Here is a 26,755-nt window from a genome sequence, read left to right as displayed (position 1 = left end):
GTGGGTTCTCATATCTAAGAGTGCTTAGGTAGAAGTTGCACGGGTAGAGATTAGGTGATAAAGACTGTAACTTGTTGAAGTGTACGGAGAGTCTTTGAACTAATTCTATTTTAGTGAATTTCCTTCCTGGCTTGGTAGCCCCCAGACGTAGGTGAGTTGCACCGAACTGGGTTAACAATTGCTTGTGTTATTCGCTTTACCATTCTGTTTTGTTTATCCATTGTTTATTACCAGATATTAGTGTCGTGACATTACCTTCGACATCTTATATCTGATACCAGAATTTCAATTGGTATCAGAGCAGGCATCCTACTCTGGTTCTGGGTGAGATCTATGAGCAATACTTTCTGGTACAATGGAGAGAGATGGAGGATTTGTTCATAGGCCACCAATTTTGGATGGTTCTAACTATGACTACTGGAAACCTCGAATGGTAGCGTTTCTGAAATCCCTTGATAACAAGGCTTGGAAAGTTGTGCTAACTGGTTGGGTGCATCCTGTCATTACTAAAGAAGGAGAAGCCACCATTGAGAAGAAGCCTGAAGAACAATGGTCCAAGGAGGAGGATGATCTTGCTCTTAGAAACTCTAAAGCCTTGAATGCAATATTCAATGGGGTAGACAAGAATATTTTCAGGCTGGTAAATAACTGTGAAGTGACCAAAGATGCTTGGAACATTCTCAAGACCACTCATGAAGGCACCTCTAGGGTAAAGATGTCTAGACTTCAGCTGCTCACCTCCAAGTTTGAAAACTTAAGGATGAAAGAAGATGAAAACATTCATGAATTTCACATGAGTATCCTTGAGATTGCTAATGCTTCAAGAGCCCTGGGAGAGAAGATGACAGATGAAAAGTTGGTAAGAAAAATACTCAGGTCACTCCCTAAGAGATTTGCAATGAAGGTGACTGCCATAGAAGAGTCTCAAAACATCTCCAACATGAGGGTAGATGAGCTAATTGGTTCCCTCCAAACCTTTGAGTTGGGATTAAATGATGGTGTTGAAAGGAAAACAAAGAGCATTGCCTTTATGTCAAACACAGAAGAGGATGAGAGTCAGGAGGATGATGAAGATCTGGTCAATGAAGTAGCAATGTTGGGAAGGCAGTTCAATAAACTGTTGAAAAAGATGGATGTAAGATCAAGGGCAAATGTCAAGAACATCTCATCTGACATCAGTAAATCCAACAATATTGGAAGAAGAGCAAGATCAGATGAGAAGCTCAAAGAAGGAAAAGAGGTTCAGTGCTATGAATGTGATGGGTATGGACACATCAGGACTGAATATGGAACCTACCTCAAGAAACAGAAGATGAGTCTTGCTGCCACTTGGTCTGATGAAAGTGAAACAAAGGAGGCTGCAAATCTTGTGACAGCAATGACAGGAAGATGGGGATCTGATGAAGACTCAAGTGATGATGAAGTAACCTTTGAAGAGTTGGCCTCTGCCTACAGAAAGTTGTGTCACAAAAGTGTAGAGCTGTGCAAACAGGTTGAAAGCCAGAAGAAGGAAATAACTCAACTTGAGAATGAGAAGGCAGAATACTTGGAAACCATCTCCAAGTTACAAAGAGAAGCAGTGGTTCTGAATGCCAAGCTAAATCCACAAGCTGAAAATCAGAAGATAGCATAGCTGGAAAGTGAGAAGGCAGACCATGTAAAAACCATCTCTAAATTGAAGACTAAAGTCATGTTACAAAATTCTAAATTGGAAGAAATGACCAAGTATGTAAGAATGTTAAGCAATGGGTCTAACTCCTTAGGCAAGATTCTTCAAACTGGACAAATAACAGGAGACAAATCTGGTATTGGGTATAATAACTCAAAGTCTGAGAGCAGTTACACTGGTGTCAAACCTCAAGCCAAACTTAAGTGTATTTAAAAACCTGTGATGTCACATCATATGTCACAACACCAGAGGAGAAAACAGTTGAAAGGAAAACACCAAAGATGGAGATGTCATTACTGTGGGAAATTTGGTCATCTGAAGCCTTTCTGCTATAAACTGTATGGCTATCCTAGGCCTGCTCATCATCATGATCACTATCAATTCAGACCCAAACAGCACATGCCTAACATCCAGAAGCAATGGGTCATAAGACTAATGTCACAAGTCTGATAGCTCACATTCCCCTAAGAATCTCAGCCAAAGAAGAATGGTACTTTGATAGTGGATTCTCCAGACACATGACTGGAAACCAAGACCTGCTAACTGATCTGCATCATCATACCATAAGTCATGTAACCTTTGGAGATGGAGCAAAAGGTGAAATCAAGGGAACAGGTAAGCTTGATTGCCTTGGAGTACCTAGACTTGACAAGGTTCTACTAGTCAAAGGCTTGACTGCAAACCTCATAAGCATAAGCCAACTATGTGATCAAGGTCTGAATGTTAACTTCACCAAAACTGAATGTCTAATCCTTGACATAAATAGTGAAGTAATTATGAGAGGAATCAGGACCAAAGACAATTGCTACATATGGAGCTCTCAATTGGATTATCCCTTTAAGTATTGGTTGAGTACATATGCTCTCAAGAGTGATGAAAAACAAGGTTGGGGGAAATGTCATACAAAGATGTCACACCAGAAGCTCAGAGGAGAAAAGGTTATGATGGCTCAAAAAACTGAGAGGTTAGATCAAACAGGTGGACATATGACCAGTCACAGGGAGAATGGAAATGTTGGAACTAAGCCACAAGGGACTCTATGCAAAAAGGCCAAGGACAGTATGGAGAAGAGTTAGATAACACCTGTGAAAGGTATAGAAGATGATAGCAGTTGGGCTCAACTGGGTTGGATGAAACTATTGCTGATTGCATACAATGTCACACACGATGTCATAACATTGTATTATGACTTCCTGAATGCTGAAACTAGGTCCAAAAATCAGATTCAGCACAGATGGACAAAGGATTATTCTTGCTATTATTACTCCATTAGAAAATTTGTGGAAGACAAATTCAGAAGTCTAAAGCTTGGACTGGAACTAGCAGACAAGCTTGCAAGGAATTTGGGTAAAATTGAATATGAGGGAGGGAAATTAGGGATTTGGACTCTTGTGAAATTATGGCAGTTAAAATGGAAAAATAAAGAAAATGAAAATAGTATCTATTCCCTTAGCACACTCTACCTAAACGCAGCAATCTCCCTCTCCATTCATCTTCTCAGAAAAGCTCAGCTAGGGCAAAGAAACTTTTCTCAAAAGTCCTACAACATGTCTCAACATTCATCATCAACTAGTTCACATTCATCATCTTCTCACCATGGAAAAACTCCCTCAATGGAGTTTGTAGATAAAGATGTGATGGACGTCACTCCACTCTGCATGATACCAGGCGACACCCCAGGCCCCTTGTCGAAAGCTGGAGATAAGCAAGGTAATACCTCAGGTAACTCCTCTCTCCCAAAAAACATACATTATGCTGATCGTGCAATAAGGAACCTAGTCACTAGGATTCTAAGAGAAGGGCATGAAGTCAAAGGGGTTTCTACCCCTCTGTCTAGAAGGGAACCCTCTCCTGAGAAGGAACCTCATGCTGATAAAGATGAGGACTCATCTAAATCAGAAAAAGAAGGTGCTACTGAAGGGCTATGCTCTCTAGGTAAAACCTACCTAGCAAGAAACCAGCAAATATGTCTCAGGAGAATGTTATTGACCTAGAGGAAGAAAGCTCTGAGAAGGAGGATGATCCTTTAGTTAATCTTGTAAAACCGAGTGTTGCTGAGAAACTGAGAACTATGCAAGGGAAAAGTGTGGCAAGAATGAGAACAGGAAGAGTGAAAAAGACGGCTGGTATAGGACCCTCAAAAGCTTGGAGCAAGGTTGAGATTAGGAAAAGGAAAGAAAGAGATAGCTCTGACTCTGAGGAATATGTCAAAGGCGATGTCCCAGACATCTCCCCTGCAAAAAGGCAGGTTGTTCAGAAGTCTCCTGGCAAGACTGATGTTGTGCACTTAGACAATATCTCCTTTCATTTGGAAGATGGGGCAGCAAAGTGGAAATATGTCATTCAGAGGAGAGTAGCTATTGAAAGAGAGCTTGGACAAGAAGCTGTAGAGGTAAAGGAGGTAATTGAGTTGATCAAAAAGGCTGGACTCATGAAGACTATGGTAACTCTACCCCAATGTTATGAGGGGTTGGTAAAAGAGTTTATTGTTAATATTCCTGAGGATATTCAGGAAAAGAGCAGCAGGGAGTTCTGCAAGGTGTTTGTACGGGGAAAATGTGTGAAATTCTCACCAAGTGTCATCAACAAGTTCTTAGGAAGAGGAACAGATGGAGGAGTAGACCTAAAGACTACAAACAATGAGGTCTGTAGGGTTGTCACAGCTGACCAAGTTAAGGAATGGCCTAGTAGGAATCACTTATCAGCTGGAAAGCTCAGTGTTAAATATGCCATCTTGCACAATATTGGCTCAGCTAATTGGATTCCTACTAATCATGTCTCTACTATCTCCATTAATCTTGGAAGAATCATTCATGCAATTGGAACAAGGGTTAACTATGATTTTGGCAAGTTCATATTTGATCAAACCATTAGACATGCTTCTACAAATGCTGTGAAGTTACCCATTGTCTTCCCCTCCCTTATTTGTGGCATTATCCTGAGCCAACAACCAGGTATTCTGAGTACAAGTGACATTCCAAGTAGGAGAAAATCCCCTCTGTCCATTCATTATAAGCTGTTTGAGGGAAGTCATGTCAATGATGTCATGACATCTGCCAAAAGGGAGTCTACATCTCAAGGGAGCTTGGTTGATCAACTAAGAGAAACCTGAAAGGAATTGGAAAATGGGATAAGGGTGGCCAAGGCTAGAAAAGAAGCATTAGAAGTTCTGATCTGTAGCCTGGAGAAGGAAGAGTTAGAGAAGGCTGGTAAGGATTCAGATGGAAAAGCACAATCCAGTGGCAGCTCTGGAAGCTCTGAGGGTTTTGAAGATGAAGATGAAGGTGAAGGTGATACTTCTTCTTCTGATTAATGGTTCCTTCCTGAATTGAAGACTGGGAGGTGTGGTGAAAGCTGGGTTGCTGTTTGGAAGGCTGTTGTCTTGATTGTTTTTTTATTATGTATTTTGTGGCAGTCCTTATTGATGCCTGTTATGTAATATTTAGGGCTCTTAAGGAGTTCCTTGGATTTGTTCATTGTCTCAGCTTCAGCTGTGTATAATGATGGTGTGTACTTCCTGAATATTTTGTTTTAACATGCTTAATGTTATAACATCTGATCTAACATTCTCTGCTAGGCTAATAGACATTTATTTTGTCTCATTGGTCACCTTTGGTCAATTTTGACTAAAAAGGGGGAGAAGTGTTGATGTGGAAGTTGGATGTGGCTGGACAGAAGGACAACTATTATTGAAAGAAGTGCACAGGTGCTACAACAGAATGTTGTTCTGTTTACAAATGTCAAACAGGATATCTGATATGGTGCACAGGTGTTGATGTTGAAGCAGATGTCAGTATGACATTCTGGCTGGTACAGGTGCTGGAGTTACATTAGCTATTATTTGATGAATGCACAGATTTAGGGGGAGAAGAAGTACCCTTGTGCATTGTGCATTTGTGTGTCTTACTAGTTGCATCCATAACTAGTAATTCTGTTTGTTGCACAGATTTAGGGGGAGGAGAAGTACCCTTGTGCATGTGTGTATTACTAGTAGCCATAACTAGTAATTGTTTTGCTTCTGCTGCTGATTAAACTACTGTTATGTTGTTTAACTGCTGATAGTTTACCTTGTGAACAAAAAGGACAGACATATGTTCTAGCCAAAAATTTCCAAAGGGGGAGTTTGTTGATTCTAAGTGTTGGCAGCAATTTTGGTAAAACAAAGAGTGTTCACAAGATGTTATGTGTGATGTCTTAACATGAGATATCCTATGTACCTGTTGGAGTTCAAGAACATGTGCATGCAGGATTGTTTCAGAATGCCACATACAATGCCATGGCTTCTGATATTGGATGTACCTGCTGGAGCTTAAATGAAAGACATGTTCATGTGGGATTGTTTCAGATGACATACACAATGTCATGACATCTGATATGGCTGTACCTGCTGGAAGTTATAGAAGGAATTATTGGATTATGCAGGATTTTTCCAGGATGTCAGACCCGATGTCATGACATCCTGTACACAGAACATTCAGTATGAATGTCTGGTGTTTTGCGATTGCACAATTAATGGCAATCTTTGGATGATTGAAGATATGGCTAGCTGGCGCATTCAATCATGGATTACAAGTACTTATTTTCCAAGGAGATCTAAACAGCTGTTATAAAAAGATTTGATTGGAAAATATATTTAGGGTTTTCAAGATGTCCAAGCCCAGCAGAATGCTTCTATAAAAAGAGACTTAGAAAACCTGTTTGAACACACAACCAAGACTGAGCGAAATATAGAGAGAGAGCTAGGGTTTGTGTCTGTTTAGTCGTAAGACTTGTAGGTCATTCAAGTCATCCATTGATGATTGAATTAGACTGATTTGTGGTTGTAATTTGTCACTCTAAAGCTGTTAAGCAAGAGTGTGTGTCTTCTTGATCAAAGCTTTGAAGCAAGATCAAAAGGGTGTCTTCTTGATTGAAACTGTGAAGTAAAATCAAGAGTGTGTAATTGAAAAGTATTTTCTTTTCACAAGGGATTGTTGTTTAAAATCACTGGTGTGTGATTGTAAGGGAAGTGAGTGGGTTCTCATATCTAAGAGTGCTTAGGTAGAAGTTGCACGGGTAGAGATTAGGTGATAAAGACTGTAACTTGTTGAAGTGTACGGAGAGTCTTTGAACTAATTCTATTTTAGTGAATTTCCTTCCTGGCTTGGTAGTCCCCAGACGTAGGTGAGTTGCACCGAACTGGGTTAACAATTGCTTGTGTTATTCGCTTTACCATTCTGTTTTGTTTATCCAGTATTTTATTACCAGATATTAGTGTCGTGACATTACCTTCGACATCTTATATCTGATACCAGAATTTCAATTTTCATCAACATACCTTGTCGAGAGAATTTCCCGATTTTGCAATCGTTCGATAATCTTCCTTTGCCTATCTCCCGGTTTCCCTCCTCGAAGGATGAATCCATTGAACTCCATTTTTCAGCTCTTGGAATATGACGAAGAAGATGAAGATGGGTATGTAAAAAGGTGTGATTTTTATGAGATTTGACGGATGAAAATGAAAATGGAAGTTGGGAAAATGATTTGTATGGTGTGAAGATGAGAAAGGTGGGAGCTTTTGTGGGGTTCAAGGGCGTTTTTGCAAGGTGGAAAAATGGGTTTTGAAGGTTTGAAAGTATGAAAATGGTGAAAAATGGGAGTCTGCCCCGAGCTTATATAGACGCCGTGGCGGGCGCCACGACATTTATGGCGGGCACCACAAGGCTAAATTCGGCTGGGCCGGATTTTGGTCATTTGGCTTGGGCTTCTCATTCACTTTTTGGTTGGGGGGGGGGGGGGGGGGTCCGGATAGCATTTGCATTGTAATTTCCTATTGACATAAGGCTTGCAATAATTTATAAAAATAAAAATAAACAAACATATATATATATATATATATATCTATATATATTATATATATTATATATATATATAATATATATCTATATATATATATATATAATATATATATATATATATATATATATATATATATATATATATATATATATATATATATATATATATATATATATAATATAGATATATTATATATATATATATCTATATATTATAATATATCTCTCTCTATATATATTATATATATATATATCTATATATATATCTATATATATATATATATATATATATTATATATCTAATATATTCATATATATATATATATATATATAATCTATCTCTAGATGAGATCGAGAGGGAGAGAGAGAGCTCGAGAGAGGAGAGGGAGAGGAGAGAGAGCGAGGAGAGAGAGGGAGAGAGAGAGCGCGCGCGCGCGCGAGGCGGCGCGAGGAGAGCGAGCCGCGAGGATGGAGAGGAGAGCGAGCGAGAGGAGAGACGAGAGAGAGAGAGCGCGAGAGAGCGAGAGAGCGAGAGGACGCGAGCGAGAGGAGAGATGTAGAAATATCAATCTGCTAACATAGTTAAGGAAAATATCCCAAATGCAATGATATAAAATAAGTTAGGTAAATGCGAGAAATATAAGCATAAATGAGACAAAATAAAATGAGATGGTAAAATCAAATAGTAGGAGGTTCGTCTTCCTGAGTAGATCCACAGAGCATGGCTATCTCCTGCCTAAGCTCTGTGATATCCCGGTATAAACAGTCAGCCTCGGTAACGTGTGTGAGATCAGATACTCCCATCTGTAAGGTGAGGTCAGCCACCTCCTGTCTAAACCCAGCAATCTCTCTACGACACTCTGCAATCTGGGTGCGGATGTCCGGGGTCTGCAATGATAAATTGTTAGAGAATACAGTGATACTGGGCGAAGGCGGTGTAGGGGTATACTCAGCAATAGGTGGGGATCCCGGCTCCTCGATAGTCTCTCCCTGGCCCTCCAAGGCATAACTCCAGTTCGCTGGGTCATGAACGCTAGTCATCATAGGATCAGGCAGTGTAAAATAATGAATCGCCTCGCTATCGACCAACAACCTGAATTGTCTTGGGTTGAAGGAGGATCTCCTCATCAACCCTCTGGTCAAGCAAAAGTCGATATCCATGGTAGTGTACCCACAGTAGGTACGAAGATGTAACAGCTTGAGAGATAGACCCAAGATGATGGCAATCTGTGTGATGATCCCTCCTACATGAATGACTCCTTCAGACGATCTGGAAACACCGCTGAGGCCACATAACAGAAAGTTCCCACATGCTACTGGGCGAGACTGGGATGCACAAAATAGTAGGAAGATCTCTTCCTCACTTAGTAACGTCTCGGCATCCGGTCTTCCTAGGAAGGAATGTGCCAGTATCATTTGGAAGTATCTAAAAGCAGGGTTATGTATAGCCTGGGATAACTGAGTAGAAGGATCCTGGCTCCCTCCACATGAGATGTCACTCCAGAACTTTTCCACTTCCTTCCCCAGAAAATATCCCATCGGTGTCTCAGGGATAGCGTCAGGGGTGGTCTGGAAGCCTAATAGGTCACCGAACTCCTTCTGGCTGAAGGAGTACTCAATCCCAAAAAGTCTGAAAGCACCATACCCATCCGGTCCAGAGTAAGGGTCATAATCAAATGAACTGAGGAACTCCAATGTCAAGTTCCTGTAGGTGTTGCTTAGGTCGTCAGCGAACTCATCCTAATGGAGCTGGTGGCTCAGAAATCGGATACTCGGCTCAATGCCCAGTGCCTCCATGCAGTGCTGATCTGGATAACATGTGGGTGCCATAGGGCACTGATAAAGAGCTATGTAGCGCTCTCTCTGAGCATCATCTATATAGGCTACGTGCATATCGTCGAAGTCCTGCATCCTGTAACAGTTAGGAAAAGGATCCGGAAAATACAAACATTTCAAATATTTAGTCTCGGTGAAAATATAAAAATAAAATTAAATAAATGCAAAAAAGTAAAATAAAATAAAAAACCATGGGTTGCCTCCCACGCATCGCTTGTTTAACGTTATTAGCTTGACGATCGAAAGTTATACACCTGTAGTAGGGATCGGTGGATCAATCAGAGTGTGGCTTGAGTAGTCAGCTGGAATGTGTCCTCCTTCATAGAGCTTCAGTCTTTGTCCATTTACAATGAATGGACTACAGGTTTCGTTCTTGATTTCTACTGCTCCGGATCTCAGAATCTTGGATACTTTGAAATGGCCAGTCCATCTCGAGCGCAGCTTCCCAGGGAAGAGTCGTAACCTAAAGTTGAACAAGAGAACAGAGTCGCCTATATTGAAATCTTTCTTTACTAATCTTTTGTCATGCCAAGCTTTTATTCTCTCTTTGTATATCTTGGCATTCTCGTAGGCAGATTGCCTGAGTTCTTCTATTTTTTGAATGTCAAGGATACGCTTCTCACCAGCGGTCAGGTAGTCTAAATTCAAAGTTTTAATGGTCCAATAGGCCTTATGCTCTAATTCGAACGGTAAGTGACAGGATTTTCCATAGGCTAGTTGGTAGGGAGTTGTTCCTATAGGGGTTTTGAAAGCGGTTCTATAGGCCCATAATGCTTCTTGAAGCTTCTGAGACCAGTCTCTCCTAGAGATTGAAACAGTTTTTTCTAGGATTTGTTTTATCTCCCTATTGGATACTTCTACTTGGCCACTAGTCTGTGGGTGATATGGTGTTGCTACTCTATGCCTAACTCCATATTTTCTTTAAAGTTTATCAAATATTCTCGATATGAAGTGTGATCCTCCATCGCTTATGACTAAACGGGGTGTTCCAAATCTAGGGAATATATAGTTTTTAAATAGCTTGATCACCACCCTAGTGTCGTTTGTGGGTGCAGCTATAGCTTCAATCCACTTAGACACGTAGTCCACAGCTACTAAGATATACCTGTTTCCTAAGGATGGTGGGAAAGGACCTATGAAATCTATACCCCATACATCGAAGAGTTCTACTTCCTGAATGTTTCTTTGAGGCATTTCGTCACGCCTTGAAATGTTTCCAGTGCATTGGCATCTATCACATTTGACAATGCAAGCATGGACATCGCGCCACATGGTAGGCCAGAATAGGCCAGCTTGAAGAATCTTGGCGTATGTCTTAGAGGTGCTCGCATGTCCACCATAGGGTGTAGAATGACAATGCTCGATGATACTTTATACCTCCTCTTCTGGAACGTAAGGCGAAAAATGCCATCTTTACCCCTTTTGAAAAGTAGTGGTTCGTCCCAATAAACGTTTCTCACATCGTTGAAGAACTTCTTCTTGCGGTGGTAGTCAAGATCAGGGGGTACGATATCAACAGCTAGCTAATTAACAAAGTCTGCATACCATGGTACGTTACTTACTGCTAAGGAATTTTAGAAATGCTCATGAGTGCCTAGGCTATCGTCTTCAATGGTTTCTAGTCTAGCTATCAGTCTATCATAGGCAAAACCATCATCTATGGGTACTAAGTCTGGTTTTAGGTGTTCTAGCCTAGAAAGGTGATCAGCTACTACACTTTCAGTTCCTTTTTCATCTCTTATGTCTAAATCAAACTCTTGTAGTAACAGAATCCATCGGAGTAACCTGGGCTTGGCATCTTTTTGACTTAATAGGTAATGAATGGCAGCGTGATCAGTGTAAACTATAATATTTGCTCCTACTAGATAAGATCTAAATTTATCTATAGCGAAAACTACAGCGAGTAATTCCTTTTCAGTTGTTGCGTAGTTAAGTTGGGCAGCGTCTAGGGTTCTACTGGCATAATAAATGGAATGTAATTTTTTATCTTTCCATTGTCCTAGAACGGCTCCAACCGCATAATCACTAGTGTCGCACATTATCTCAAAAGGTTCTGACCAATCAAGAGGTTTCGTAATGGGTGCTGATACTAATGCTTGCTTTAAAAGATTAAATGCTTCATTACATTTTCAATCGAAAATGAATTCAGCATCTTTCATTAAAGGCCAGTTAAGGGTTTGGTTATTTTGGAGAAGCCCTTAATAAAACGCTGGTAGAATCCAGCATGTCCAAGAAAACTTCGGACTTCTCTGATGGTTTTGGATGGTTTTAGGTTTTCTATGACTTCTATTTTAGCTCTATCTACCTCTATACCTTTTTCGGAAACTATATGTCCTAAAACAATTCCTTCGGTCACCATGAAATGACACTTTTCCCAATTTAGTACAAGGTTCACCTCCATGCATCTCTCCAGGATTTTCTCAAGGTTAGCAAGACAATTATGGAAATCAAATCCGCAAACCGAGAAATCATCCATGAACACTTCCATGATGCCATCTAGGTAATTTGCAAAGATTGACCTCATGCAGCGTTGGAAAGTAGCTGGGGCGTTACAGAGGCCGAATGGCATTCATCTGTAGGCAAAAGTTCCATAAGGGCATGTAAAGGTAGTTTTTTCTTGATCTTCGGGGTGGATTGGTATTTGGAAGAATCCAGAGTATCTATCTAGATAGCAGAAGTAAGAATGTCTGGCTAGACGCTCCAACATCTGGTCTATGAATGGTTAAGGGAAATGATCCTTCTTTGGTTGCTTTATTTAATTTTCTATAATCTATACACATCTGTCATCCTCCTTCTAACCGTTTTTCTACATGTTCGCCTTTATCATTTTGCACGACTGTGATGCCTCCCTTTTTAGGTATTACATGCACAGGGCTCACCCACTTACTATCCGAGATCTGGAATATTATACCTGCCTCAAGTAACTTAAGAACTTATTTTTTAACAACATCACTCATTATAGGGTTTATTCTTCTCTGATGTTCTCTGGAGGGTTTTGAATCTTCTTCGAGCGAAATCCGATGCATGCATACGGATGGGCTTATACCTTTCAGGTCAGAGATATTATATCCTAAGGCTGAGGGATATCTTCGTAAAACATCTAAAAGTTGGTCTGTTTCCTCTTGACTAAAGGTAGCACTGACTATAACTGGACGGTTCATCTCTTCACCGAGGAACTCATATCTCAGGTTCTTAGGCAGTTCCTTAAGTTCTAAGGTTGGTTTCTTAGGGCATGGCATAGGATCTGGGGTAAGGGATAAACATTCGTAAAGGTTATCATCGATGTAGGGTTTCCTAAAGTCATCATCTTCCATTATGGGGGTTGATGGTAACTTAATTGTTTTTATGCTTTCTTCTTGTTCTAATTCCCTAACGCACTCATCAATGATATCTAAGGCATAACATGTGTCTCCCATCACAAGTGCCATAAGAAATTTCGAAAGTATAAATTCTATTTTCTCGTCACCTACCTCAAAGGTCAACTTTCCTCTCTTAACGTCTATTATGGCTCCTGCAGTTGATAAGAACGGTCTACCTAGAAGGATTGGTATATCATTGTCCTCTTTGATGTCCATGACAACAAAATCAGTAGGGATAAATAACTGACCTATCCTAACTGGGACATCTTCTAAAATGCCTATTGGATACTTAACAGATTTATCGGCTAACTGAAGTGACATCTTAGTAGGCTGTAATTCTCCTAAGTTTAACCTCTCACAAACTGCTAAAGGCATTAAGCTCACACTAGCTCCTAAGTCTAGAAAAGCTTTTTCGATGACATGACTACCCAAAAGACAAGGAATGGAGAAATTTCCAGGATCTTTATCCTTTTTGGCTAACTTATTCTCGGAAATAGAATTACATTCCAAGAGCTTCGGATCGTCAAGTCTACGTTTGTTGGTAAGGATGTCTTTGAGAAACTTTGCATAAGAAGGTATTTGGGTGATGGCTTCTGTGAAAGGGATTTCTACATGAAGTTTTTCTATAACTTTAATAAATTTCTGATATTGGTTATTGATCTGGGTTTGTTTGAGTCTTTGTGGATATGGTATAGGAGGTTTATATGGCGGGAGTGGTACATAAGTTTTATCTTTAGGTTCTTCTCCTTTTTCTTGACCTTCCTGTTTTTCAGATTCCTCTAGTTCCTTTACTTCGTTCGTCGGTTCGGTATATTCCTTAGAAGTTTTGGGTTCACTTAGTCTTGGGATTGGTGGCTCATCATAAGCGTTCCCACTTCGTAAGGTAATGGTATTGGCTTGCCCTCTCGGATTTTGTTGAGGTTGTCCAGGGAACTGTCCTCCAGGCGTGGTCTAGGGGGCTTGGTTTAAAGCTACCTGAGAGATCTGGGTTTCAAGAATCTTGGTGTGAGTAACTATTTGGTCAGCCTTGGTTCCTAACTGGGTAATCAGTTCGTTAACGTGAATGTTCTGGTACATGAACTCTTTGTTTTGTTGGGTTTGAGCAGTGATAAAATTTTCAATAATTTTCTCAAGGCTCGGCTTTGGTGGTACAGGTTGCATAGGTTGATTTGGTATTGGGGCTTGATAACCTGGTCTCGGAGGTGCATTATTTTGGATAGGGTTATTGTTCTTATAGGAGAAGTTTGGGTGATTCCTCTATCCAGGGTTATAGGTATTCGAGTATGGGTTCCCTTGGGTGTAGTTCACTTGCTCAGAGTGGGTTTCGTTTAATAGACTGCATTCTGCAGATTGGTGTCCTTTGGTTCCACATATCTCACAATCCGACGAAAATGCAGCTACAACATTCGGGTTTATGCACATATGCTCGACCTTAAGGGCTAATGCGCCCATTTTAGCTTGCGTCATGTCTATAGAGCTTGGTTCATGCACTCCTCCTTGGGCTTCCTTCTTCTCAACTGTCACTCGTTCGACTCCCCATGATTGATGGTTTTGAGCCATATCTTCAATGAGGGCACTAGCTTCAGGATAGGGTTTGTTCATTAGCGCACCGCCTGCGGCAGCGTCGATGGTCATCTTAGTGTTATAATGAAGTCCATTATAGAAGGTTTGAATGATTAACCAATTTTCTAAACCATGATGTGGGCATGCTCTTAACAACTCTTTATATCTCTCCCAAGCTTCGAACAACGATTCTCCTTGGTTCTGGGTAAATCTAGTTATATGGTTTCGAAGAACGGCGGTCTTACTTGGGGGAAAGTATCTAGCAAGGAATACTCTTCTAAGGTTATCCCAAGTCGTAATGGAATTGGGTGGAAGGGAATATAACCATGATAGGGCTTTATCTCTAAGGGAAAAAGGGAATAATCTTAAACGGATTGCCTCAAGAGAAGCTCAATTGGTTTTAAAAGTGCCTGCTAATTGGAGAAATATTTTTAAATGTTGGTTCGGGTTCTCAGTAGCTGATAACACTGAAATTCACCGTATTTTCGACTTCGATTTCGCATGCATTTTAGTAGTTTTATTGTCATTTTATTGTGTTATTACTATGTTTCTCTTTGTTTTCAGGTTTTTACTTTAATCGGAGCCCCGATCGAGAAAAGGAGTGAAAAAGAGCTAAAAACCCTAAAATTCAGCATTTTGTACTTATGGCTTCCACCATGGCTGGCGCCATAGACCCTGCCATGACGTGTCCTAGCTCAACTTCCCTCAACTGCCACGTTCCCCACTACTTTCACTAAGGCGCCTCAGATTGGCCTTGTGGCGGGCGCCATGACCTTGTGGCAGGCGCCACAAGAGGAAAAGTTTTCCTCCCATTTTCAAGTTGAAGGGCATCCTTGTCATTTCCATCTTTTTACTTGCTTATAAATAGAAACTCGAAATCACTTGTTTAAGCATCCAAACATAGAACAGAGGCAAACTCAGAGCAACTTTGTTTCACTTAGGCATATATTCAGTATTTTAAAGTGGCAATCGCTTTGCATTGGGGTGTTACCACAATTGTGTAATCGAGTCTGTGATCGAGTCTATAATCGAGTTTGGAGCACTTTGGAAGGAAGTTAATCCTGCCGCCATTTTCATTTCCGCTTTGCAATTTACTCAACCCTCCGATTGGAGCAGGTTTTTATTACTTTGCCTTTACTTTATTTATTTCTCGCACTCGCTTTACTTTATTTATTTCTCGCACTCTCTTTACTTTTATTTGTTTCTCGCACTCGCTTTACTTTATTTATTTCCCGCACTCGCTTTACTTTTATTTATTTCTCGCACTCGCTTTACTTTATTTATTTCTCGCACTCGCTTTACATTTATTTATTTCTCGCACTCACTTTACTTTATTTATTTTCCGCACTAGCTTTACTTTTATTTATTTCTCGCACTCGCTTTACTTTATTTATTTCCCGCACTCGCTTTACTTTTATTTATTTCCCGCACTCGCACTACTTTTATTTAAATTAATGCACCTTTACTTTACCATGTCTAACTAAATCTACAAGGTTAGAATGTAAGGATCGTAATTGAACCGATAATCCGTACAATTGTTCGTAGAAACACTTAAGGGCTATTTTGACTTTCAACTTAAGTTTTCCCGCACTTCAATTCCGTTGGGTAAGATCGAAAGTCGTCCAACGTCTTTTTAAACTTAATTGTTTTTAACTATTTCAAAAACAGCGAAAGCGCTTTATTTAGTTCATTAGGAGTTTTTAACTTAAGAAGAAAAGAGATTTTAAAACTATTTTCGGACGCGTTTATAGGTTTAGAGTCTGGTTCGTGAGAACCTCTTTTGGTTAAGAAATCCAGGTTATAATACTTTTCAACTTAGTCAAGATACTATATTTCTTAAAAATAGGTTTACTACTCTAACGCAATGCGCGCCTTTTTATAAGTGACAATAAGAGGGTTTGATTAGGGAGTACAACTCGGTTCTGAATACACGAAAGCGACAGTTCTTCTTAAATTAGTTCTTTTCAAAGTAGGAAACATTGCCCATAAGTATCTCTATTAGCAAGTACTTAGATTATTAATTGATTATGTGAATTACATTCGACCCTGTCTTTATTAATTGAACTTTATTCAACACTTTACTTTTCATTGCACACTCTAAAAACACCTATTTTAATCGCCTTGGATAAACACCATAACAACAGATAACGATAGATTGACACTTGGTCTCTGTGGATTCGACAATCTTTTATATTACTCTGACGCGTTCGTACACTTGCGAAAAGCACGCAAGTTTTTGGCGCCGTTGCCGGGGACCAATTTCGTCAAATTTCATTTTCCTGTTGTTATATCGTTTAGACTTAGGTTTTTCCCGCCGGTCAATGTGAAGAACTCGCAGCACCGGAAGTTTAAGCTTAGTATATCCTCTGGCAGAACCTGAATGTTACGCTCGCGCATGTTTATTCTTTCATAGAATTAAGAGAGCTATGGCCGAAGATCAAAACCAAAGACCTCTTAAGGATTTCGCCCAACCATCTAACGAAGAACCTAGTTCTAGTATAGTAAACCCAACCATCCCAGCTAATAATTTCGAAATTAAACCATCCCTGTTACAACTAGTGCAATAGAGACAATTCACAGGTCTCGCTACTGAGAACCCAAACCAACATTTAAAAATCTTTCTTCAATTAGCAGACACTTTTAAAACCAATGGAGCTTCTCCTGAGGCAATACGTTTAAGATTATTCCCTTTTTCCCTCAGAGATAAAGCCCTATCATGGTTAGATTCCCTTCCACCCAATTCCATTACGACTTGGGATAACCTTAGAAGAGTATTTCTTGCTAGATATTTTCCTCCAAGTAAGACCGCCGTTCTTCGAAACTATATAACTAGATTCACCAAAAACCAAGGAGAATCGTTGTTCGAAGCTTGGGAGAGATATAAAGAGTTGTTACGAGCATGCCCACATCATGGTTTAGAAAATTGGTTAATCATTCAAACCTTCTATAATGGACTTCATTATAACACTAAGATGACCATCGACGCTGCCGCAGGCGGTGCGCTGATGAACAAACCTTACCCTGAAGCTAGTGCCCTCATCGAAGATATGGCTCAAAACCATCAATCACGGGGAGTCGAACGAGCGACAATTGAGAAGAAGGAAGCCCAAGGAGGAGTGCATGAACTAAGCTCTATAGACATGATGCAAGCTAAAATGGACGCATTAGCCCTTAAGGTCGAGCATATGTGCATAAACCTGAATACTGTAGCCGCAGTCTCGTCGGATTGTGAGATATGTGGAACCAAAGGACACCAATCTGCAGAATGCAGTCTATTAAACGAAACCCACTATGAGCAAGTGAACTACACCCAAGGGAACCCATACTCGAATACCTATAACCCTGGATGGAGGAATCACCCGAACTTCTCCTATAAAAACAATAACCCAATCCAAAATAATGCACCTCCGAGACCTAGTTATCAAGCCCCAAGATCAAATCAACCTATGCAACCTGTGCCACCAAAGCCGAGCCTTGAGAAAATTATGGAAAATTTTATCACTGCTCAAACCCAACAAAACAAGGAGTTCATGAACCAAAACATTCATGTTAACGAATTGATTACTCAGTTAGGAACCAAGGTTGACCAAATAGTTACTCATACTAAGATGCTTGAAACCCAGATCTCTCAGGTAGCTTTAAACCAAGCCCCTCAAACCACACCTGGAGGACAATTCCCTGGACAACCTCAACAAAATCCGAGAGGACAAGCCAATGCCATTACCCTACGAAGTGGGAACGTTTATGATGAGCCACCAAACCCTAGATGAGTGAACCCAAAAATTCTAAGGAATATACCAAGCTCCTGGACGAAATAAAGGAACCAGAGGAATTTGAAAACCATGAAGGTCGAGAAAAAGGAGAAGAACCTAAAGATAAAACTTACGTACCACCCCCGCCATATAAACCACCTATACCATATCCGCAAAGACTCAAACAAACCCAGATCAATAACCAGTATCAAAAGTTTATTAAAGTTATAGAAAAAATTCGTGTAGAAATCCCTTTCATAGAAGCCATCACCCAAATACCTTCTTATGCAAAGTTTCTCAAAGACATCCTTACCAACAAACATAGACTTGATGATCCGAAGCCTTTGGAATGTAATGTTATTTCCGAGGACAAATTAGCAAAGAAAGATAAAGATCCTGCAAATTTCTCCATTCCTTGCCTTTTGGGTAATCATGTCATCGAAAAAGCTTTTCTAGACTTAAGAGCTAGTGTGAGCCTAATGCCTTTAGCAGTTTGTGAGAGGTTAAACTTAGGAGAATTACAACCCACTAAGATGTCACTTCAGTTAGCCAATAGATCTGTCAAGTATCCGATAGGCATTTTAGAAGATGTCCCTGTTAGGATAGGTCAGTTATTTATCCCTATTTATTTTGTTGTCATGGACATCAAAGAGGACAATGATATACCAATCCTTCTATGTAGACCATTCTTATCGACTGCAGGAGCCATAATAGATGTCAAGAGAGGAAAGTTGACCTTTGAGGTAGGTGATGAGAAAATAGAATTTATACTTTCGAAATTTCTTATGGCACCTGTGATGGGAGACGCGTGTTATGCCTTAGATATCATTAATGAATGTGTTAGAGAATTAGAACAAGAAGAAATTATAAAGATAATTAAGTTACCATCAACCCTCATAATGGAAGATGATGACTTTAAGAAACCCTACATCAATGATAACCTTTACGAATGTTTATCCCTTACCCCAGATCCTATGCCATGCCCTAAGAAACAAACCTTAGAACTTAAGGAACTGCCTAAGAACCTGAGATATGAGTTCCTCGATGAAGAGATGAATCGTCCAGTCATAGTCAGTGCTACCTTGAGCCAAGAGGAAACGAACCAACTTTTAGACGTTTTACGAAGATATCCCTCAGCCTTAGGATATAATATCTCTGACCTGAAAGGTATAAGCCCATCCATATGCATGCATCGGATTTCGCTCGAAGAAGATTCAAAACCCTCTAGAGAACATCAGAGTAGAATAAACCCTATAATGAGTGATGTTGTAAAAAAGGAAGTTCTTAAGTTGCTTGAGGCAGGTATAATCTACCAGATCTCGGATAGTAAGTGGGTGAGCCCTGTGCATGTAGTACCTAAAAAGGGAGGCATCACAGTCGTGCAAAACGATAAAGGTGAACATGTAGCAAAACGATTAGAAGGAGGATGGCGGATGTGTATAGATTATAGAAAATTAAATAAAGCAACCAGGAAGGATCATTTCCCCTTACCATTTATAGACTAGATGTTGGAGCGTCTGGCCAGACACTCTTACTTCTTCTATCTAGATGGATACTCTGGATACTTCCAAATACCTATCCACCCCGAAGATCAAGAAAAAACTACCTTTACATGCCCTTATGGAACTTTTGCCTACAGACGAATGCCATTCGGCCTCTATAATGCCCCATCCACTTTCCAACGCTGCATGATGTCAATCTTTGCAGATTGCCTAGATGGTATCATGGAAGTGTTTATGGATGATTTCTCGGTTTGCGGATTTGATTTCCACAATTGCCTTGCTAACCTTGAGAAAATCCTGGAGAGATGCGTGGAGGTGAACCTCGTGCTAAACTGGGAAAAGTGTCATTTCATGGTGACCGAAGGAATAGTTTTAGGACATATAGTTTCCGAAAAAGGTATAGAGGTAGATAGAGCTAAAATAGAAGTTATAGAAAACCTAAAACCCCCTAAAACTATCAGAGAAGTCCGAAGCTTTCTTGGACACGTTGGATTCTATCGGCGTTTTATCAAGGACTTCTCCAAAATAACTAAACCTTTAACTGGACTTTTAATGAAAGATGCTGAATTCATTTTTGATGAAAAATGTAATGACACATTTAATCTTTTAAAGCAAGCATTAATCTCTGCACCTATTATGAAACCGCCTGATTGGTCGGAACCTTTTGAGATAATGTGCGATGCTAGTGATTACGCAGTTGGAGCAGTTCTAGAACAAAGGAAAGAAAAAAAATTACATGCAATTTATTATGCCAGTAGAACCCTAAATGCTGCCCAACTTAACTACGCAACAACTGAAAAAGAATTACTCGCTGTAGTTTTCGCTATAGACAAATTTAGATCTTATCTAGTAGGAGCAAAAATTATAGTTTATACTGATCATGTTGCCATTCGTTACCTATTAAGTAAAAAAGACGCCAAGCCCAGGTTACTCCGATGGATTCTATTACTACAATAGTTTGATTTAGATATAAGAGATAAAAAAGGCACTGAAAATGTAGTAGCCGATCACCTTTCTAGGCTAGAACATCTAAAACCAGAACTAGTACCCATAAATAATGATTTCGCCTATGATATACTAATAGCTAGAGTAGAAACCATTGAAGATGATAACCTAAGCACTGATGAACACCCCCAAAATTCCTTAGCAATAAGTAACGTACCATGGTATGCAGACTTCGTTAATTACCTAGTTGCTGATATAGTACCCCCTGATCTTGACTACCACCGCAAGAAGAAATTCTTCCACGATGTGAGAAACTTCTATTGGGACGAACCACTCCTTTTCAAAAGGGGTAAAGATGGCATTTTTCGCCGTTTCGTTCCAGAAGAAGAGGTAAATAGTATTATCAAGCATTGTCATTCTGCACCTTATGGTGGACATGCAAGCACCTCTAAGACATACGCCAAGATTCTTCAAGCTGGCCTATTCTGGCCTACCATATGGCGTGATGTCTATGCTTGCATTGTCAAATGTGATAGATGCCAACGCACTGGAAACATTTCAAGGCGTGATGAAATGCCTCTAAGAAACATTCAGGAAGTAGAGCTCTTTGACGTATGGGGTATAGATTTCATGGGATCTTTCCCACCATCCTTAGGAAACAGGTATATCTTAGTAGCCGTAGACTACGTATCTAAGTGGATTGAAGCTATAGCTGCACCCATAAACGACACTAGGGTAGTAATCAAACTATTTAAAAATTATATATTCCCTAGATTTGGAACACCAAGTTTATTCATAAGTGATGGAGGATCACACTTCATATCGAGAATATTTGACAAACTTTTAAGAAAATATGGAGTTAGGCATAGAGTAGCAATACCATACCACCCACGGACTAGTGGCCAAGTAGAAGTATCTAATAGGGAGATAAAACAAATCCTAGAGAAAATTGTTTCTATTTCTAGGAGAGACTGGTCTCAGAAGCTTTAAGAAGCATTATGGGCCTATAGAACCGCCTTCAAAACCCCTATAGGAACTACTCCTTACCAACTAGTCTATGGAAAATCCTGTCACTTACCGTTCGAATTAGAGCATAAGGCCTATTAGGCCATTAAAACTTTGAATTTAGACTACCTGACCGCTGGAGAAAAGCGTACCCTTGACATTCACAAACTAGAAGAACTTAGGCAATCTGCCTACGAGAATGCAAAAATATACAAAGAAAGAACAAAAGCCTATCACGACAAAAGGATAGTAAAGAAAAGCTTCAATATAGGCGATCCTGTTCTCCTTTTCAACTCTAGGTTACGACTCTTCCCTGGAAAGCTACGCTCGATATGGACTGGCCCTTTCGAAGTATCGAAGATTCTGAGATCCGGAGCCGTAGAAATCAAGAACGAAACCTGTATCCCATTCATTGTAAATGGACAAAGACTGAAGCTCTACGAAGGAGGAGACATTCCAACATACTACTCAAGCCACACTCTGATTGATCCACCGATTCCTACTACTACAGGTATATAAATTGTAATCGTCAAGCTAATGACGTTAAATAAGCGTTGCGTGAGAGGCAACCCATGGTTTTTCATTTTACTTTTTCACATTTATTTAATTTTATTTTATTTTATCAGATTTTTCATCAAGACTAAAAATTTGAATGCTTTATATTTTCAAGATCATTTTCCTAACTTTTACAGGATGCATGATTTCGACGATATGCACGTAGCCTATAGAGATGATGCTCAGAGAGAGCGCTACATCGCTCTTGTTCAGCGCCCTATGGCACCCACACGTTATCTTGATCAGCACTGTATGGAGGCACTGGGTATCGAGCCGAGTATCCGATTCCTGAGCCACCAGCAACACATGGCACTCATCGAAGCCACTCAAGGTTCCATTTTGGGTAACCTTCGAGAGATGAGGACCGCTCAGGATGCCTTAAGGGCGAGGATGGATCAGAGAGATCGTCGTCGTACCCGATCCCGTCATCCACCTCAGGATGGCGAGGGCACCAGTGGTCAGCAATAGGTTGTCAGGTAACTCTTCCCTTATCTTACTTCGAAACATTGGGGACAATGTTCGATTTAAGTGTGGGAGGAGACTCTATCGTCTTTTCTTTATTGTTTGTCTTTGCTGTTTTTAGATAGTTTGTTTATTTTTATTGCCTTTTACTTGTTTATTTTGATTTTTAGTTTAAATGTCTTAGATAATGCATGAGTCTGACGAGTCACCAAATATAGTGTATCTTTAGTACAATCTAATCTCCCCATACCTTTAGCCCCACCGAATTTTTTTTGCAAAAGAAAACAGTGTTATTCCGAAAGTTTTCGGGTTTTAAAGACAGGTTTCGAGTAAGGATGCGGTGACTTGGGAGAACTTTGCGAAACATCAGTATCTGTTTTAGCACCATAAGCTTCGTAAATATAGGAATCATTCCCGAAACCCCATATACCATGGCCTTAATCATCATTTCCGTATAAGTCCTCAGTAGTTTATCTCAGCAGTCATCTCCGGCCTACGCATCCTCTACGTAGGGGACCAATGCAAATAAGTGAATGATCCAGCAAAATAAATAAAAGAAAGCAAAAAGGCAACTCCGGTATAGGTGACTCTCACAAAGTCATTTAAGCCAAAGAATTGTAAAAATTTGCTACAAAAAGAAAAAGAAAAAGAAAAAGAAAAAAAGAAAAACTTACCCACTGTTAGTTGGTTCAGAGGTATCTGGCACTGAACTCGGTAGGGCGGATTACGATCCGATCCCCCACAACTACAATTGGGTCAAATAAAAAGGTTTACACATATTTATGTGCCAGAAACCCCATGCTTAGATCATAATCACTAACAAGTCACTCTACTATGAAGCATGTACGGATAATGGGCTTAATGTGATTGCGCCTGAATGAAAAGGACACAAAAAGAGATGAAGAGGCAGGCCTAGGTATTGTGGGATAATATGGGTTGATTAATATAGGAATGGAGTCTATGTCCATATTTGCGGATTAGTGTCATCATGATACCCTTGGTTCTCTCAGTTAGTACCTATCACTGCATCCCGACTTGAACTTAGAATTTTTACCTGAAGCACTCGTTTACACCGATTTTTCTTTTTGAGCTTTTTAGTGTTTTACTTGAGGACAAGCAAAGGTTTAAGTGTGGGAGAGTTTGATAACACTGAAATTCACCGTATTTTCGACTCCGATTTCGCATGCATTTTAGTAGTTTTATTGTAATTTTATTGTGTTATTACTATGTTTCTCTTTGTTTTCAGGTTTTTACTTTAATCGGAGCCTTGATCGAGAAAAGGAGTGAAAAAGAGCTAAAAACCCTAAAATTCAGCATTTTGTACTTGTGGCTTCCACCATGGATGGCGCCATAGACCCTGCCATGACGTGTCCAAGCTCAACTTCCCTCAACTGCCACATTCCCCACTACTTCCACTAAGGCGCCTCAGATTGGCCTTGTGGCGGACGCCATGGCCTTGTGGCGGGCGCCACAAGAGGAAAAGTTTTCCCTCCCATTTTCAAGTTGAACAGCATCCTTGTCATTTCCATCTTTTTACTTGCTTATAAATAGAAACTCGAAATCACTTGTTTAAGCATCCAAACTTAGAACGGAGGCAAACTCAGAGCAACTTTGTTTCACTTAGGCATATATTCAGTATTTTAAAGTGGTAATCGCTTCGCATTGGGGTGTTACCACAATTGTGTAATCGAGTTTGGAGCACTTTGGAAGGACGTTAATCCTGCTGCCATTTTCATTTCCGCTTTGCAATTTACTCAACCCTCTGATTGGAGCAGGTTTTTATTATTTTGTCTTTACTTTATTTATTTCTCGCACTCGCTTTACTTTATTTATTTCTCGCACTCTCTTTACTTTTATTTATTTCTCGCACTCGCTTTACTTTATTTATTTCCCGCATTCGCTTTACTTTTATTTATTTCTCGCACTCACTTTACTTTATTTATTTCCCGCACTCGCTTTACTTTTATTTATTTCCCGCACTCGCACTACTTTTATTTACTTTCCGCACTCGCACTACTTTTATTTAAATTAATGCACCTTTACTTTACCATGTCTAACTAAATCTATAAGGTTAGAATGTAAGGATCGTAATTGAACCGATAATCTGTATAATTGTTCGTAGAAAGACTTAAGGGCTATTTTGACTTTCAACTTAAGTTTTCCCGCACTTAAATTCTGTTGGGTAAGATCGAAAGCCGTCCAACGTCTTTTTAAACTTAATTGTTTTTAACTATTTAAAAAACAGCGAAAGCGCTTTGTTTAGTTCATTAGGAGTTTTTAACTTAAGAAGAAAAGAGATTTTAAAACTATTTTCAAACGCGTTTATAGGTTTAGTGTCTGGTTCGTGAGAACCTCTTTTGGTTAAGAAATCCAGGTTATAATACTTTATTTCTTAAAAATAGGTTTACTACTCTAACGCAATGCGCGCCTTTTTATAAGTGATAATAAGAGGGTTTGATTAGGGAGTACAACTCGGTTCTGAATACGCGAAAGCATTAGTTCCTATTAAATTAGTTCTTTTCAAAGTAGGAAACATTGCCCATAAGTAGCTCTATTAGAAAGTACTTGGATTATTAATTGATTATGTGAATTACATTCGATCATGTCTTTATTAATTGAACTTTATTCAACACTTTACTTTTCATTGCACACTCTAAAAACACCTATTTTAATCGCCTTGGATAAACACCATAATAACAGATAACAATAGATTGACACTTGGTCTCTGTGGATTCGACAATCTTTTATATTACTCTGACGCGTTCGTACACTTGCGAAAAGCACGCATCAGTAGCGAGACCTGTGAATTGTCTCTGTTGCACTAGTTGCAACAAGGAGGGTTTAAGTTCGAAATTATTAGTTGGGATGGTTTGGTTTACTATACTAGAACTAGGTTTTTCGTTGGATGGTTGGGCGAAGTCCTTAGGAGGTATTTGGTTTTGATCTTCGGCCATAGCTCTCCTAATTCTATGGAAGAATAAACGTGCGCGAGTGTAACGTTTAGGTTCCGCCAGAGGGTATACTAAACTTTCGGTGCTGCGAGTTCTTCGCATTGACCGGCGGGAAATAACCTAAGTCTAAATGATATAACAACAGGGTACGAAATTTGACGAAATTGGTCCCCGACAACGGCGCCAAAAACTTGATGCGTGCTTTTCGCAAGTATACAAACGCGTCAGAGTAATATAAAAGATTGTCAAATCCACAGAGACCAAGTGTCAATCTATCGTTATCTATTGTTATGGTGTTTATCAAAGATAATCAAAATAGGGGTTTTTAGAATGTGCAATAAAAAGTAAAGTATTAAATAAAGTTCAATTAATAAAGACAGGCTCGAATGTAATTCACATAATCAATTAATAATCCAAGTACTTGCTAATAGAACTACTTATGGGCAGTGTTTCCTACTTTGAAAAGAACCAATTTAACAGGAATTGTCGCTTTCGTGTATTCGGAACCGAGTTGTACTCCCTAATCAAACCCTTTTATTGTCTCTTATAAAAAGGCACGCATTGCGTTAGAGCAGTAAACTTATTTTTAAGAAATATAGTATCTCGACTAAGTTGAAAAGTATTTTAACCTAGATTTCTTAACCAGGTTCTCACGAACCAGACTCTAAACTTATAAACGCGTCCGAAAATAGTTTTAAAATCACTTTTCTTCTTAAGTTAAAAACTCCTAATGAACTAAACAAAGCGCTTTCGCTGTTTTTGAAATAGTTAAAAACAATTAAGTTTAAAAATACGTTGGACGGCTTTCGATCTTACCCAACGGAAATTAAGTGCGGGAAAACTTAAGTTGAAAGTCAAAATAGCCCTTAAGTGTTTCTACGAACAATTGTACGGATTATCGGTCAATTACAATCCTTACATTCTAACCTTATAGATTTAGTTAGACATGGTAAAGTAAAGGTGCATTTTAATTTAAATAAAAGTAGTGCGAATGCGAAAAATAAATAAAAGTAGTGCGAGTGCGGGAAGTAAATAAAAGTAGTGCGAGTGCGGGAAATAAATAAAGTAAAGCGAGTGCGAGAAATAAATAAAGTAAAGTGCGAGTGTGGAAAATAAATAAAGTAAAGCGAGCGCGGGAAATAAATAAAGTAAAGCGAGTGCGGGAAATAAATAAAGTAAATCGAGTGCGGGAAATAAATAAAGTAAAGTGCGAGTGCGGGAAAATAAAATAGATAAAGGTAAAGCAATAAAAACCTGCTCCAATCGGAGGGTTGAATAAAATGCAAAACGGAAATGAAAATGGCGGCAGAACTAACTTC

At 39.5% G+C, this 26,755-nt stretch overlaps 2 non-coding genes across 2 annotated transcripts; one reads left to right on the top strand and one right to left on the bottom strand.

Moving 5' to 3' along the window:
* Window positions 1-14,391: 14,391 nt before the first annotated feature.
* On the top strand, window positions 14,392-14,498 carry LOC127132960 (small nucleolar RNA R71). The gene has a single exon (XR_007806962.1). It is a non-coding gene; the product is annotated as a small nucleolar RNA R71 (small nucleolar RNA).
* Window positions 14,499-17,074: 2,576 nt separating this feature from the next.
* LOC127133890 (small nucleolar RNA R71) lies at window positions 17,075-17,181 on the bottom strand. Its single transcript, XR_007807694.1, has one exon. It is a non-coding gene; the product is annotated as a small nucleolar RNA R71 (small nucleolar RNA).
* Between the last annotated feature and the right edge of the window lie 9,574 nt (window positions 17,182-26,755).

The sequence above is a fragment of the Lathyrus oleraceus genome, chromosome 3 (genome assembly GCF_024323335.1).
Source record: "Lathyrus oleraceus cultivar Zhongwan6 chromosome 3, CAAS_Psat_ZW6_1.0, whole genome shotgun sequence".
In the NCBI taxonomy this organism is placed as follows: domain Eukaryota; kingdom Viridiplantae; phylum Streptophyta; class Magnoliopsida; order Fabales; family Fabaceae; genus Lathyrus; species Lathyrus oleraceus.
The sequence above is the reverse complement of the archived record's forward strand: the minus strand, read 5'-3'. Positions and strand labels throughout refer to the sequence as shown.